The sequence below is a fragment of the Mercenaria mercenaria genome, chromosome 9 (genome assembly GCF_021730395.1).
Source record: "Mercenaria mercenaria strain notata chromosome 9, MADL_Memer_1, whole genome shotgun sequence".
NCBI lineage: Eukaryota > Metazoa > Mollusca > Bivalvia > Venerida > Veneridae > Mercenaria > Mercenaria mercenaria.
In genome coordinates, this window is record NC_069369.1 from 43193123 (window position 1) to 43207294 (window position 14172).

At 32.3% G+C, this 14172-nt stretch overlaps 1 protein-coding gene across 4 annotated transcripts in view; it reads right to left on the reverse strand.

Annotated features, from left to right (window-relative positions):
• The window catches only part of LOC123546995 (dopamine receptor 1-like), a 527538-nt gene that overhangs the window by 409230 nt on the left and 104136 nt on the right, over window positions 1–14172 (reverse strand). For 2 of the 4 annotated variants that reach the window (XM_045333717.2, XM_045333715.2), the window contains exon 1: window positions 8571–9268. The exons of the other annotated variants lie outside the window; for them this stretch is intronic. The gene's annotated coding sequence lies outside the window, so the exon portion shown is untranslated. Of the gene's footprint in view, window positions 1–8570; window positions 9269–14172 lie in introns of those variants that run through there. 4 annotated transcript variants of the gene reach the window in all.

A 14172-nucleotide genomic window follows, 5' to 3' on the forward strand; every position in this document is an offset into this window, starting at 1 on the left:
AGTGCTAGGACTGGTCAGCCCGGTATCAGTATAATGTGACTGGATGGGGTATCATGTTACTGTCTACGGCGTGATATTCTAGTGAGGCAGCACTATAAAGTTGCGTAATAATTCCCGTACATTACTTAAAACAGCAACTTCATTGACAAAGAGCCGTGTCCCCTAAGAAGTTATAACAAATGTCATTCAAGTCCAAGAAAAAAATATATAGCAGCTATTTGAAGGGATAAAAACTCCTTTGACAGATAAAATTATAGAAAATATGACATTTTCAAAGGTAAGGAACAAGTTTTATATCTGTTCTGTGAGTGGATCTAGATTTGGGAATGCTTGTGTTGTTTTTTTCTGACGAAAGTAAGAATAAAGCCGGCTTCTCAGGTATGATATGATTAATAACATATCTATCTTTAAGTAAACCATTCTGTACAATAAGTTGAGTGATCAAAATTTTCTTTATTGTGGCAAAACAATTCGTAATATAATGATGTAATGATGATTTTATGTGGGTTACTTATTGTTGAGCGGTCTTTTTGTCACACGTAAAGAGCGCATGCTCATTAAAATCAAAACATCCGGTAAAACGTCAGGGCAACCAACAGCGTTGTAAATCTGTCTATATATCGGCATTCCAGTCTTTCATGTGTATCATAATTATTGTAATTTGTACTGGAGGTGGGTTTCGTGATGATAATATGCAGACATCTGGAAGTATATACATTCACTTTCATTTTACCCACCAGTCTTACAAAAAACTTGGTACAACATGGAGTGGTTTAAAATCACCAGTCGTTATTTTTGTTACAGTTACAATGACATTATATATGTATATAACTTATAGGCTCACCAAGGAGGCATATCTGGTGGATAACTACTGTGCCAGTTTTCAGAGAAACATTCATAAAAAGGCCTGAATATTATCTAGATATATATATTTATATACCTCAATGTTGTATTACAGATGTGTAAACGTGGTACAGTCGAATAAATGACAGAAATTTGTTTATCAACCTTATATTTACAATATAAGAATGAATATTTTTTTCGGAGTTCATGCGAGGATAGGATCGGCAAATTAAACATGAATTGCTTTGGGGATCATTCATTTCCCATGAACTCCGAAATAAAATTTATAAATTATTTAAAATGCTTTTAAAATGTAAACTTACACAAAGGTTGTGATAAAGATCATAATCAGTACATGTACAATGTCAGATTAAAGTGTAACTTTAAATAAGAAATTACTTTGGACTCGGAAATAATTTATATTTTCATGTTTGACGTGTTTTACTTAAAATTTATAAACTTAGTAAGATATGGATCATTTAAAGTCAAATCTTAAACCACATTTTGATTGGCCTGAATAACCTGAATTATCAGAATGTATAATCGCCGAGGAACTTTAATTCAGTAATTTTGAAATTAACGTCATTTTTGAAATGTTTAAAGGTAACGTCATAGACTTTACTGCAGTAATTAAGAAATTATATATCTCATTTTGTTATTTTTCGTTGAATAAAATCATTGTTTGCAGTTCAGATGCGAAGGAATTATATCACGAGGGCGCTGCCGAAGTGATATAACAACACGCATCTGAACGATAAACAATAATTTTATTCAAGAGCAATTCACAGTTTAGATATATTATTTCTAACACGTTATCAAGGTACATTTAATTTATCTACATCTTTAACAATATTCACCAACTATTTGACTTGTGTGGTTTTCTTATTCGGAGCGCCGCTATGACGTTTGATGCTATGATGTCATAATTGTGACGTACAAACCCTGTGCGTGCATGCGTTCGTTGCATGATAACACACAGTTTCATTCTTTCTCTCTCTCACTCTCTCGTTGCGTTTGTGTGTGCACTAGTGTGTGTGTGTGTGTGTGTGTGTGTTTGCGTGCGTGCGTGCGTGCATATGAGCGTGTGTGTATGTGCGTGTGTGGGGGTGCGTGTGTTGCATAATAACGAAATCGGGCCGTGTTAGAATACTATTTAACACATGTTTGATTTGATTGCTTGTTTTCTTTGGCTTTCAAGCCATTAGTATATCAGTTGTAACGGCAGGCAGTTAACCTAATCCGTTTTCTGGGATTTTGTACCAGTACTAACCTGGTATCACACATGAATCTATGATTTCGGACCAGATGTCTTTTATTAGTCGTCATGAAGAACATACGTCTCGCCTAGGGATCGAACTCAAGACCCCGCATCCGTAGACCTGAGCTCTCCCTACTGAGTTTAGGGGACGGACAAACAAGTTTGACGTGGTTGGAATAAAATAAATCCATTTCATAAATTAGGAATTACACTGCTGTATTAAGAAATAATAATTTTTCGGAGTTCATTTGAAATGAACGACAAAATATGAGCGGTAAAATAATTTCATTTCTTATTTAGATTATATTAATTTATGTCGATTTATTCTTGAATAAATTCAATGTTTGGACTTAAAATGCTAAGGAATTATATAACGAGGGCGCATCGGAACGACAAACAATGATTTTATTCAAGAGCAAATTACTAAATGAGTTTACTGGTTCAGTGCCTAAATCCGGACAGTGCTTAATAATTCGGACACCGTTTAAAAATGCTTTACGATCATGATTTTTTTACTGAAATGAACAGGATCGACGCAAACGAAAGCTTTGATAACCAGCTGTCAACAACAGTGTACAAATGTAAGCTTTTCCAGAGAAACTACCTTCAAATATCCGCACCGCATAAAGTAAACATTGTGTGTGTTGGGGGATGACGTCATACAGCGCGCGCCAGTTATTTGAAGTGCGATGAGGTACTGATTAAATAAGAAAATATTCTGCCTATTGCAGACGACTCTTTTTGTTTGCTGATCGAAACTGGTGTAAAACATGTTTTAGAATTCTGTACTACCCTCAGTATCTATTTAAAAGATTTAACCAATTTCTGTTATATATCAATTAATTGAAAAAATCTTGCAGACAAGGGAAGCAGTTCATTAAATAAAATTTGCGCAGTGTCATAATGATCCCCATAGTTGTGTCAAAATGTATAACGACAGCGACAGAATCTGCATGTAAGAAAGAATATTTTTAAACATTAATTTTTACTCAGATACATTTTATTATATTATTGTTATATAAAGTTAGAAACCAGTCCATATGATCACGTGATGAACAGGTAATAAAATTTTATTCGGACGGAGATGTTTGTATATATTTACAGGACTGTATTTGACTGCTTTATTTTAAACGAAGTCGTGTTTATTGTTATTTTTGGGTGCACATATTCGTTGCATTTTATACACAAATAGTGTCCAAATATTTAAGCACTCTGAAAGTCAATTTTTACAGCTTTTACTGGCCCAATTCGGATGACATTTTTATGATGAAATCAGCAATATACGGTTTTGTTGTTTTGCAAAGAGATTTACAAAGAACCTAAAATTATACAGTTAAAATTTTATGCACGTGTGGTTTCATAATGCAAAGTTACTGTAAAAAAAACACCAAAAGTGTCCGGATTTAGGCACTGGACCAGTACACGTTGCCAAGGAGTTTTAAGTACATCTTTGACGACATCCATCAAATATTTGCCTGTTTTCTGTTTGTTTCTTTTCCAGCGAACCTCTATGCCGTTTGACGTTATGACGTGGTAATTGTGACGTCAGAAAAAATGTATTGTTCTAAAATACTAGTAACATAACATTTTCAGCCTTCTTTGTTTAATAGGAAAATGAATCGGATCACGTTAGAATTAACATTAGCATTTTGTTAACCAGACAGAACAATTACGTCGTCATCCAGTGAACGTTCTTCCTGACTACATGCGGGTGTCGTCAAAACAGTGATGTAAACAAAATGAACGTAAAAATATTAATGGAATGGATTAAGGAGAATATAAATATTAATGAGTTGGTCGAATTTACTGTGGTTATTATCGGCAAAGAAAGTAGTACACTTTCGATGTTTCAGCAGAAAAAAACTAATATGTGATAAAAAATGCTACATTGAATTTATTACACGTTGAATGAAAATGACAAAATGCTCGGCAGAATCTGACATTGTAGTAATTTATTAATCTTACATAAAAGTAAACTAATTTAATATCATCTGTTTCAAAACAACCTTATTAGTGTCAACACAATCTGCTTAAATCGTGTTCATTTAAAATATTTACAAGAGTAAATAAAAAGAGTTGGAACGTTTGATAGTTTTATCCTTACTGCATAAATGAACTACATAATTTTTATGAGATAAATGAACTACATATTTATAAGCACGTTGGTCAATGACTGTCTTTGAATACAAATTGCACGGCTTTAATTAATTTCGTTGCCAATTTTCCAATGACTGCTTCATGTGCCTCCGGATCAATTTTCTGTAAACAGGAATATATTTTGAAAAAAAAAAGACTCTAGTATATTTGCTGATTACTTGGTTGTTTTAGGCCTGTACTGATATCAATTTAAGTTATAACAGAACACGGATTTACACTGTCAGCCACCAAGGCAAAACTAATAAAAAACATTAAAAATTATTTCGAATTAAATGAATAAGTAAGTAAGTAAGTAAATATTTTATTATAGTGACATGTGCAATAACAAAATATGTATGCATATACACAAGAACAAATAAATGAAAGCACCCGGCCCAGCACCTATATAGATATATACAGAGATGAGAGCCGCTACATTTACAACGAATATTCAACAAAAAGTAATGTCTTGTAAAAAAAAAAAAGAAATCCTATTGACTAGAAATAGAGGTGAGCAAATGCTATAATTTGTATCTTCTACAACGGTATGCGATTGATTGTGAGATTGCATTATTATCTACCGTACTCTCATATGAATGATGGCTGATTTCTGCAAATCTCGTCCTGTCGTTCTGCCACTGCCGCCACGACAGAACGATAGTTTGCTGTTTTACGCCGTCTAAGCTTTTCGCCCCGCAATAACAAAAGAAAGATATTTACTATTTTCCTCTAACGACAGCGTGACACGTAATCTTTTAACTGTCGTTATGAAGGGGGCGGCACAGCATGACAAAGAGTAAACAGTAGAACACTGTTCTTCCGCCCCCAACAATACGGCATCTTGTAATACATCGTTGAGTAATTGCTTCATTCTGTCGCATGCGCCACAAAGACAGAAAGACAGCATTATGATTTACCAAGTGAAACATCGAAACAACGAAAAAAGCAAAATGATATTGAAAATATCGCTCTTTTGTTGTTGCTGAGGGGCGACAGCATTGTGGAATAAGCCACCATATGTGAACAAATAAAGTTCCTCGAAAATAAGTATAATATATTACTGCATAAAAAACAAAATAGACATTTCTTTTTCTATAAGAAACAAAATGCAGTTAGCGTTGTAGAAGTACTCAATGTGTTACTGTTAAAAATCCTAAATTCAAATTTTTCTACGAGTGAATTATAATTGACTATCGTTATATGTTCCTCTAAACTAGACAGTTTGGAAAACTATTTCCTGCTACAAACAGTTAATGAAAATTCTCACTTTAAAAGATATATACCTAAATTGAACAAACCCGAAAAATGTTATAATATCGTTTTATTCATTTTATCACCTCTATTGTGCTATTTTTTTAACCTGTCAAATATGCATACATTACACGCTCTGTGCATTCGATATTTTAATATTCGGCCCAACGTCGGTGCTATCCTTATGTTTTACGGAAAGGAATTTTGGTAAAGTGTCTAAATACTATTATTAGTATTGTAAGTGAAACACACTCTCATCGATCGTATCTGTGGCTCAGTGGTTACAGCATTTGGTTCGAATGCGGGCAATCGCTGGTTCGAGTCCATTAGCGAGCACATTTTTTATTTTTCATTTTCAATTATTTATACGATTTATATGACTTCGCTGACAGCAGTACCGACACCGCGAATGAAACTGAATGATGAATTTAGCTAGTTGTAATTCTTATATGAAATTTGTATAGTCGTGAAATGAACTGTGAAAAAAAATACATAGACAAAATATATACAGATAAATGAGAAATTAATAAAAGAGATAAAAATGAAAAAAAATACTTGTGAAAATAAAATGAAGGAAATACTGGATAAAAATGTACATGTACAGAGTGTTTGTTGAAATTTGTGGGGGGGGGGGGGGGGGGGGACTCAGATACTGAACGGTATCGATCTTACGAACTCCTGGTTTCAAGCTATTGACGATTACCACTGAGCTATCGTGTCTTGCGTATATACGTATACACGCTTTAAAAATAAACTATTTTAATTGCTGGTTATTTTCGTATACAAAACGGAATGTACCGAAAATCAACCGAAGATTAAAATATTCTATGCACCGCCCATTTAATCAATATGCATTTGACAGTTCAATAAAATAGGACAATACCCATGTCTAAAAGAATACAAAATATGTCAGAATGTTTTGTTTGTACTAAACGTGCGATGTTAAAGAAAACTGATGTGTAGATATTGAATTTGACGATTGGTCAACTATAAGGCCACATTTAAATTAATTTCTAAAATAATGCAGAACAAAGAAGCAAGTTTACCTTTGTCATGTTTTCCTGGCCTGATATGCTTCAGCTAGGCATTTATGTGTGTTTCTGTGGCTTAACGGTCATAAAAAGTATTTAAACAAGAGCTGTCCGTAAGACAGCGCACTCGACTTTTCTCAGTGCTTGACTCTGAATTAGAGCTTTGCCAGTAAAAAAAATCTAAGTTAAAAAGGGGCATAACTCTGTCAAAATTCAAATCAGAGTTATGGGAATTGTGTCTCCTGGTGTAGACTTTGATAGTAAATAAATATTTTGAGTTTCAAGTCAAAAGCTTTAACAGTAACAGAGATATTTGACTTTTAACAAAAAATTCTAAGTTAAAAAGGGGCATAATTCTGTCAAAATTCAAATCAGAATTATGGATATTGTTTCTCCTGGTGTAGACTTTGATGGTTAATAAGTATTTTAAGTTTCAAGTCAAAAGCTTTTATAGTAACAGAGATATTTGACTTTATCAGAAACTTTAACCAAAAATTCTAAGTTAAAAAGGGGCATAATTCTGTCAAAATTCAAACCAGAGTTATGGGAATTGTGTCTCCTGGTGTAGACTTTGATAGTAAATAACTATTTTGAGTTTTAAGTCAAAAGCTTTAACAGTAACAGAGATATTTGACTTTTAACAAAAAATTCTAAGTTAAAAAGGGGCATAATTCTGTCAAAATTCAAATCAGAATTATGGATATTGTTTCTCCTGGTGTAGACTTTGATGGTAAATAAGTATTTTAAGTGTCAAGTCAAAAGCTTTGATAGTAACAGAGATATTTGACTTATCAAAAACTTTAACCAAAAATTCTAAGTTAAAAATGGGCATAACTCTGTCAAAATTCAAACCAGAGTTAGGGGAATTGTGTCTCTTGATGCAGACTTTGATTGTTTATAACTGTTTTGAGTTTCAAGTCAAAACCTTTAATAGTAACAGACATATTTGACTTTATCAAATTTTTTTTTTTTAATTCTAAGTTAAAAAGGGGCATAATTCTGTCAAAATTCAAATCAGAGTTATGGGGATTGTTTCTTCTGGTGTAGACTTTGATGAATAAATAAGTATTCTAAGTTTCAAGTCAAGAGCTTTGATAGTAACAGAGATATTTGACTTTATCAAAAACTTTAACCAAAAATTCTAAGTTAAAAAGGGGCATAATTCTGTCAAAATTCACATCAGAGTTATGGGGATTGTTTCTCCTGATGTAGACTTTAATAGTAAATAACTATTTTAAGTTTCAAGTCAATAGCTTTGATAGTAACAGAGATATTTGACTTTATCAAAAACTTTAACCAACGGCGACGCCGACGCCGACGCTGGGGCGAGTGCAATAGCTCTACTTTTTCTTCGAAAAGTCGAGCTAAAAATGTATTAACATTATTCGAATTTATTGAAATTTCTAAATGTAAGTTGTAACTTATTTTTCTGCATGCATAAGAAGTTTCATACTGGCACCATGTATCATGTATTAAGAAGTGTTAGAAGTTTAAATTAACCCCTTAAAATCAGGAAGAGTTTCTCCCTAGGCAGTCTTAATTTACAATCAACTTTATTCGTGGAAAAAAAAGCTTCCGCATTTAAAACAGCTGGCGTTAAGAGATTTGTAATATCTTTTGAAATAAAGAAAGCTCTGGCGTACATGTATGTTAATAGTTGTACAAAAGTGGAAATTAGGTAAAGTAATCAATTTGCATTTTTTAAATAATAGGAACAATTGCGTTGTCTTTAGAACGTGCAGAAAAGCTCTCAATACCGTAACATTAAGATCTAAGCTGGGTTTTTTTTTCGGTATACACTAAACAAATTAAATCAAATTAAATTAGTTTCATATTCTTTTTTAATTTATGAAGAGAAATGATTTTTGTCGTACTGCTGTTAAGCTGGTTTAACTATTTACGGTTTTAAGAAGTTGTCACCAACACTTGTACACCATTTTTTTTTTGTTCGAGAGATCATTCAATTTAATATAAAAGGTTATAATTGTCATTTTCATAGTTCAAAATCGTTATATAAAATGTTAAACAAAAATAAGCAAAAAAGAACTTACCTTTACATGACTTAGTGGCAACTGCATATATTCAATGACTGAACAGTAACCAAAAACAAATTGTTCGTGGTCTTACATAAATTAAGTTGATATTTCAAATTATCACTTGAATAAACTTGTACAATGTTACAAAACACCACATCCGATGTTTGTTATAAAATGTTTTAAGATCACCGTGAACTGACTTGATACACATCTATGAAAATTGATACAGTTATGAAATAGAAAAAAACAACAACACACACACCCACTTTTAACCGACGTTTTACTCAATTTACTCCAAATAAATCTATTTTATAATCTGCAGTTACTTCAAATATAGCTCATTCAAATGCATTTCATCATCAAAGTAGCTTCTCACATCGAAACAATTTATTCAGAAATTAAAATAATTACTTAGTCCCATCTTTGAAATAACATTTTTTTTCTCCTTTTCTTATCGTGTAATAACAAAACACATTCGAATCATATGTATGAAACAGGTACACGTTTGCTTAGATATTATTCCACAAGAAAACTGAATAATTTCTTAAATATCTCCTACTGATTTATTCCCGAAACTTTATGCGCCGATCGTCGCCTTGTACAGGTGTAGTTTCTCTGTTCTAAAGCCAGTGCGAACGTTTCCTTCAATACTTACTTCAATAGCAGCCGGGCAGCTGGTAACGATTTCATATTGTTTGTAGTCTTATCTCTGCTTAAAACACTAGAATAGCTTTAATAGTACAATAGTACACACACACGGTCGTATCGGATTTGGGATCAAGTGAAGCTTTTAGCATATGTCCGATAATGAAAACTAGTTCTAAACCGAATGGTAATTGTTTCATTTACCTGAAAGCCTTGTAAATCTGCCCACTGTTTGATGATTAGCTATTAAAGCTATCAAGGTATCGTATAATTGACGGACAACATAGTATTATCCCTTCATTTAGTTTAATAATTGATTTAATACAATTGTCATCACTAAAGAAAGAGCTATATCACATGATATAGTTAAAATAATAGCTTTCAACTTATATTTGTTAAAAAGGGAAATGTGATCAAATATCGTACCAGAACATGGCACTATATCTGACTATTTTAAGCATCTCACATTTAGACAGATATTAAAGTCGCCGGTAGCTTTGATAAGCTCTATGATCTTGTTCATGACAGAATGATCTCAAAACAACGCAGAAGTAAATTTGCGTAGGGAAACATTTTACAAGTTTATACCGCAAAGTATAATTCTTTTCAATAAGACTCGACACTAATCCTATATTTCAAAGATCACGGTGATTCCAAGTTTTAAGTACAGGTTAAACCATATTTTCAATAACAGGATTTTCCCTGAATATCAGAAACGGCTATAATTAATATGGGATGCCGTTGTACTATTTATTCACTATTTTGTAATATCCTTAAATCATTTATGAATATTCTTAATTTATTTATGGATATTACAAATTCATTTGATGATATCTTTTATTTTTTTTATTTTGGACATCATAAAATGCATTTAAAGATATCACAAAATAATTTATAGATATATGTAATTCGATTATTGGACATCCAAAATCAGTTTTACTTTATGATGTCCTTCATTCCTTTTACAAATATCATTAATACTATTCTATGATATCTATAAATGATTTTGGATATCACAGAATGAATTTAAGATATCTTTAAAGAGAATTAAAGGGAATTCCGATAGTTTTTTATGCGCATCTTTCTGCGCAGCCGACACTTTCTATGGAAAACTGAACTGAAGTCAACATTTGTTGAAACATGTTACAGACAGTCTTAAATATGAGAAATCTTGAATGAAATAACATTTTTGATAAGTTTTATCAGTAATCAAATGTTGATACTGGTTTATGTTGTATTGACAAGTATCATGCCTGACAGGTATCTTGCTATTTTTGTGGTTGTGTTTTCAAATCGCATTTTGGTACAAAGACAGTGTTGTTCATATAATGTAAGATAATTGACTTAGTACTGATAAGACAATATCACCTTTCAGATTTTTTAGTATTCAATTATAGAAAGAATTAAGAATTTTAAAAACTTTTTTTTAACTTCTAGCAGACATACATGTAATCAATTTGGCCAGGTTCGCGCCATTTTCCTTCCGAACAGGTGTTGTATTCTAGCGGTCTTAACATAAAATTTAGCCTGGTGACCCATACATTTTTAGCCATTTTTATGCTCACAATACAATTATCTATACACAAGAAAAACAGGAAAAAATTCTATGAAAGAATTTTTTCAAATTTAAAAAAATATTCTTCACTATGGGTATTTTTCACTGAAAAAAGTTCACAAAGTAAATATGAAACAATATTTTTTTTTCATTTGTACCATTATTGTAAGGATAGAGTATTACAAATATGACTATGATATCAAATAAGTATATGATAAAATCTGTAAAAAGAAAAAAACCTTATTGTGCTGTCTTGATGTATATTTTGGTTGGTATTTATAAAAAAGCAGAAAATTATGAAAATGTTGAAAAATCGCTAGCAGTTTCAGCAACAGTGGGTGTGTTCAAAACAATTTTTCACAAAAACAAGCCTGGTGACCTATTGTTTTTATTTGTTCATTGTTTTCAGCACAAATTTTCCTATCATATATGTGAATTTAAAAAAATTCTATGAAAGGAAAAAAACTGTAGGAATTCTCTTTAAGGATATCAGAAAAAATAATCGATTTTGTAATATCACTAAATCGATTTCAGGACATAATTAAGGTAGAACGCGACACTTTGCGAACTTTCGAGTAGCGTCTTGAAATTTTGCATGTGTAAAGTTGACCATATTTCAAACAAGATGCAGTTGATTTTATACCGATAGAGCCAACCAGTTTTTGTACACAAGACGTCAAAGTTGACCACCAAAGCCCGTTTTTGAAACTGACGTTGCCGCGTATCCTTGGCAACTGTTACGGGTACTGCAACGGCACCAGCCAACAAATTTTCTCAAATTATACATTATTCGACGAGAATTAGTTTTTCCTTTACGGTGATGTAAAAATCATTGTTTTACACCGACAAATATTTGAAAAATGGAAAGAAAATCGCCGTTTTTGACTAAAAATTGACGTTCAGTTTCGCAGCATTTTTCGACTTTAAACCAGCATATTACAAAATCCCTGAATTAAATTTTTGATTTTGTTCAATAAACGGTGTTTAAAATGTATACCGAGTCCAACAGACAAATAAAACTGGGGGGTCACCGACTTAGTTTTTTTGGTACATGTGATTTTATTTCCCCCACCCCCTTGCGTAAAATGACGTCGCCGCGTATCCTTGTCAACACTGTTACGGGTACTGTGACGACTCCAGCAAACACATTTTCTTAAACTATACATTATTCGACGAGAATTAGTATTTCCTTTATTGTGATGTAAAATCATTGTTTTTGACCGACAAATATTTGAAAAATGGAAAGAAAATCGCCGTTTTTGACTAAAAATTGACGTTCAGTTTCGCAGCATTTTCCGACTTTAAACCAACATATTACAAAATCCCTGAATTAAATTTTTGATTTTTTTTCAATAAACGGTGTTTAAAATGTATACCGAATCCAAATGACAAATAAAACTGGGGGGTCACCGACTTAGTTTTTTCGGTGCATGTGATTTTATTTCCCCCACCCCCATGCGTAAATTTTGTACCATAATTCGACGTCTGCAGTTACGTTTGAGACATCATGATTTGGCCATTGTGTTTAGCTTATCAGCTGCACCATTTAGTGTTTTGCTGGTTCTTAAAGAACTTTATACAAAACAAAAACAAACATTTTGTTCCATGGCAAAACGTTTATATATAAACAATGCTGAAAACGTATTAAAAAGTGAAATCTTAGTACATTTCAATACATTATATAACGTGTCAATGGTGCAAAAAAAAAAAATCCGAAGCGTTTTGGTATCTTTAAATGCGTTAAGAGGACACAATTTGCTATAAGTAAGGAGGAATGCGTCTAAATTCAGAAGTTAGTGGGTTCCGTTTCGACATTTTGTTTAATTTAAAATCCAGCATATTCTCATATAATGCGTATTTTACATTTTTGATATTTCTGTAACTTTTTTCTCCGCAAAACTTAGACGTCCATTTTTGATGAACCGTGATTTCTCGTCCGTCGGACTGTTTTCGTAAATCGTTCTGTTCAGTCAACAAATATCTGCATTTAAAATGGCATATAATTTGTGGAGATCACTTAACCTTAGACCCGATATTTACGTTAAAGTTACGTCAGAGCGACAAATATGACGTTGAGTTTTGAATAGAAAATATGCTTTAATCTTGTCTAATGTAAAACCCAAACAATATAATTTGACTAAAAAGTAATATGATGATAAACACTTTATTTAATTGCAATGAGTATTTGTTTCTGTAAATCTTCATTTTAAGATAAACTCTACTTTTAGACCAAAATAGCCTTTAAAACTCGGTACCGTGGGCGAAATTATTGCGCTGAATTATATTACTCTACCTCTACCCCAGATACAAATACGTAATTAAACAGGTTCTCGTACGTCTTGTGATCAATTTTTAACCTATTTTAAGAAGGATTTAGTCAACAGAGTCCTTTACAACTTTGCAAGGATTTCTTGAATTTCCTCTTAAGTTCATGATTATACATAATTGATACACACGTCATTGCAAACATTTACAAAAATAATAAGAAAAAAATAAAAGCCCTAATATCTTTGGAATAAACATCGCAAATTTATTTAACTTTATTATATATTTTACGTTTTGAAAATATTTCGATTGTTTTAAGAGTAGTTAGACACCCCGATTTCAAATAAAGTGCAGCCACGGGGAAACAGAATTTATATTCATTGTACGGAGGCTGTTGCTCTGAAAAGGTTAATTTATTAACAACGTTAGATAGAAACACCATCCTTTACAAAGAGGTTTTAGCTCTCCAGAGATGTGTTTAAAGAAAGGTTATCCTTGTATTCATAGACACATAATAGAAACATATTCTATATTATAATATTTTTCCTAATATTAGAGACTTATCAGACATAACAAGTACGAGTACATACTCCGCTAAAAATGATAAATATTCCATTAAATAAAAAAGAAAGAAAACTGTTTGTTTTAGGTTTAGCGCTGTTTTCTGTTACGATAGGCGGTTAACCTAACCAGTATTCCTCAACAAGACACTTTCAACTTCACCACATAAAATCGGAGGTGGAGGACGAATGATTTCGGATAAATACCTTCTACCAAATTGTCACGCCCTACCCCGGGGTCGGAAAAGCGATTCATAGAATTGAGCTAAGCGGATGGGGTAAAAGAAAGAAACACAGAAAACAGTGGTTGTGATGGAAACTCGCTGTAACTCATCAGCGGTTAAACATGTATAATTCTATGTTGTAATTATCTATATGAGCGACTCAAGAATCGTAACATTGTACATAGGACCGACGGCTCAAACTTGCTGGTCTTAGTTTCGTATTTACGAGATACTAGGATTTGTACCAGTATAAAAAAATAAAATTATGTATATGTGTAAGATTTTGTATTTTATTTATTTTCATTTTATTAAGCGTCTGAGATATCAACATTCAGATCTAGAATGCAACAATTTTCAAACAAATTAGC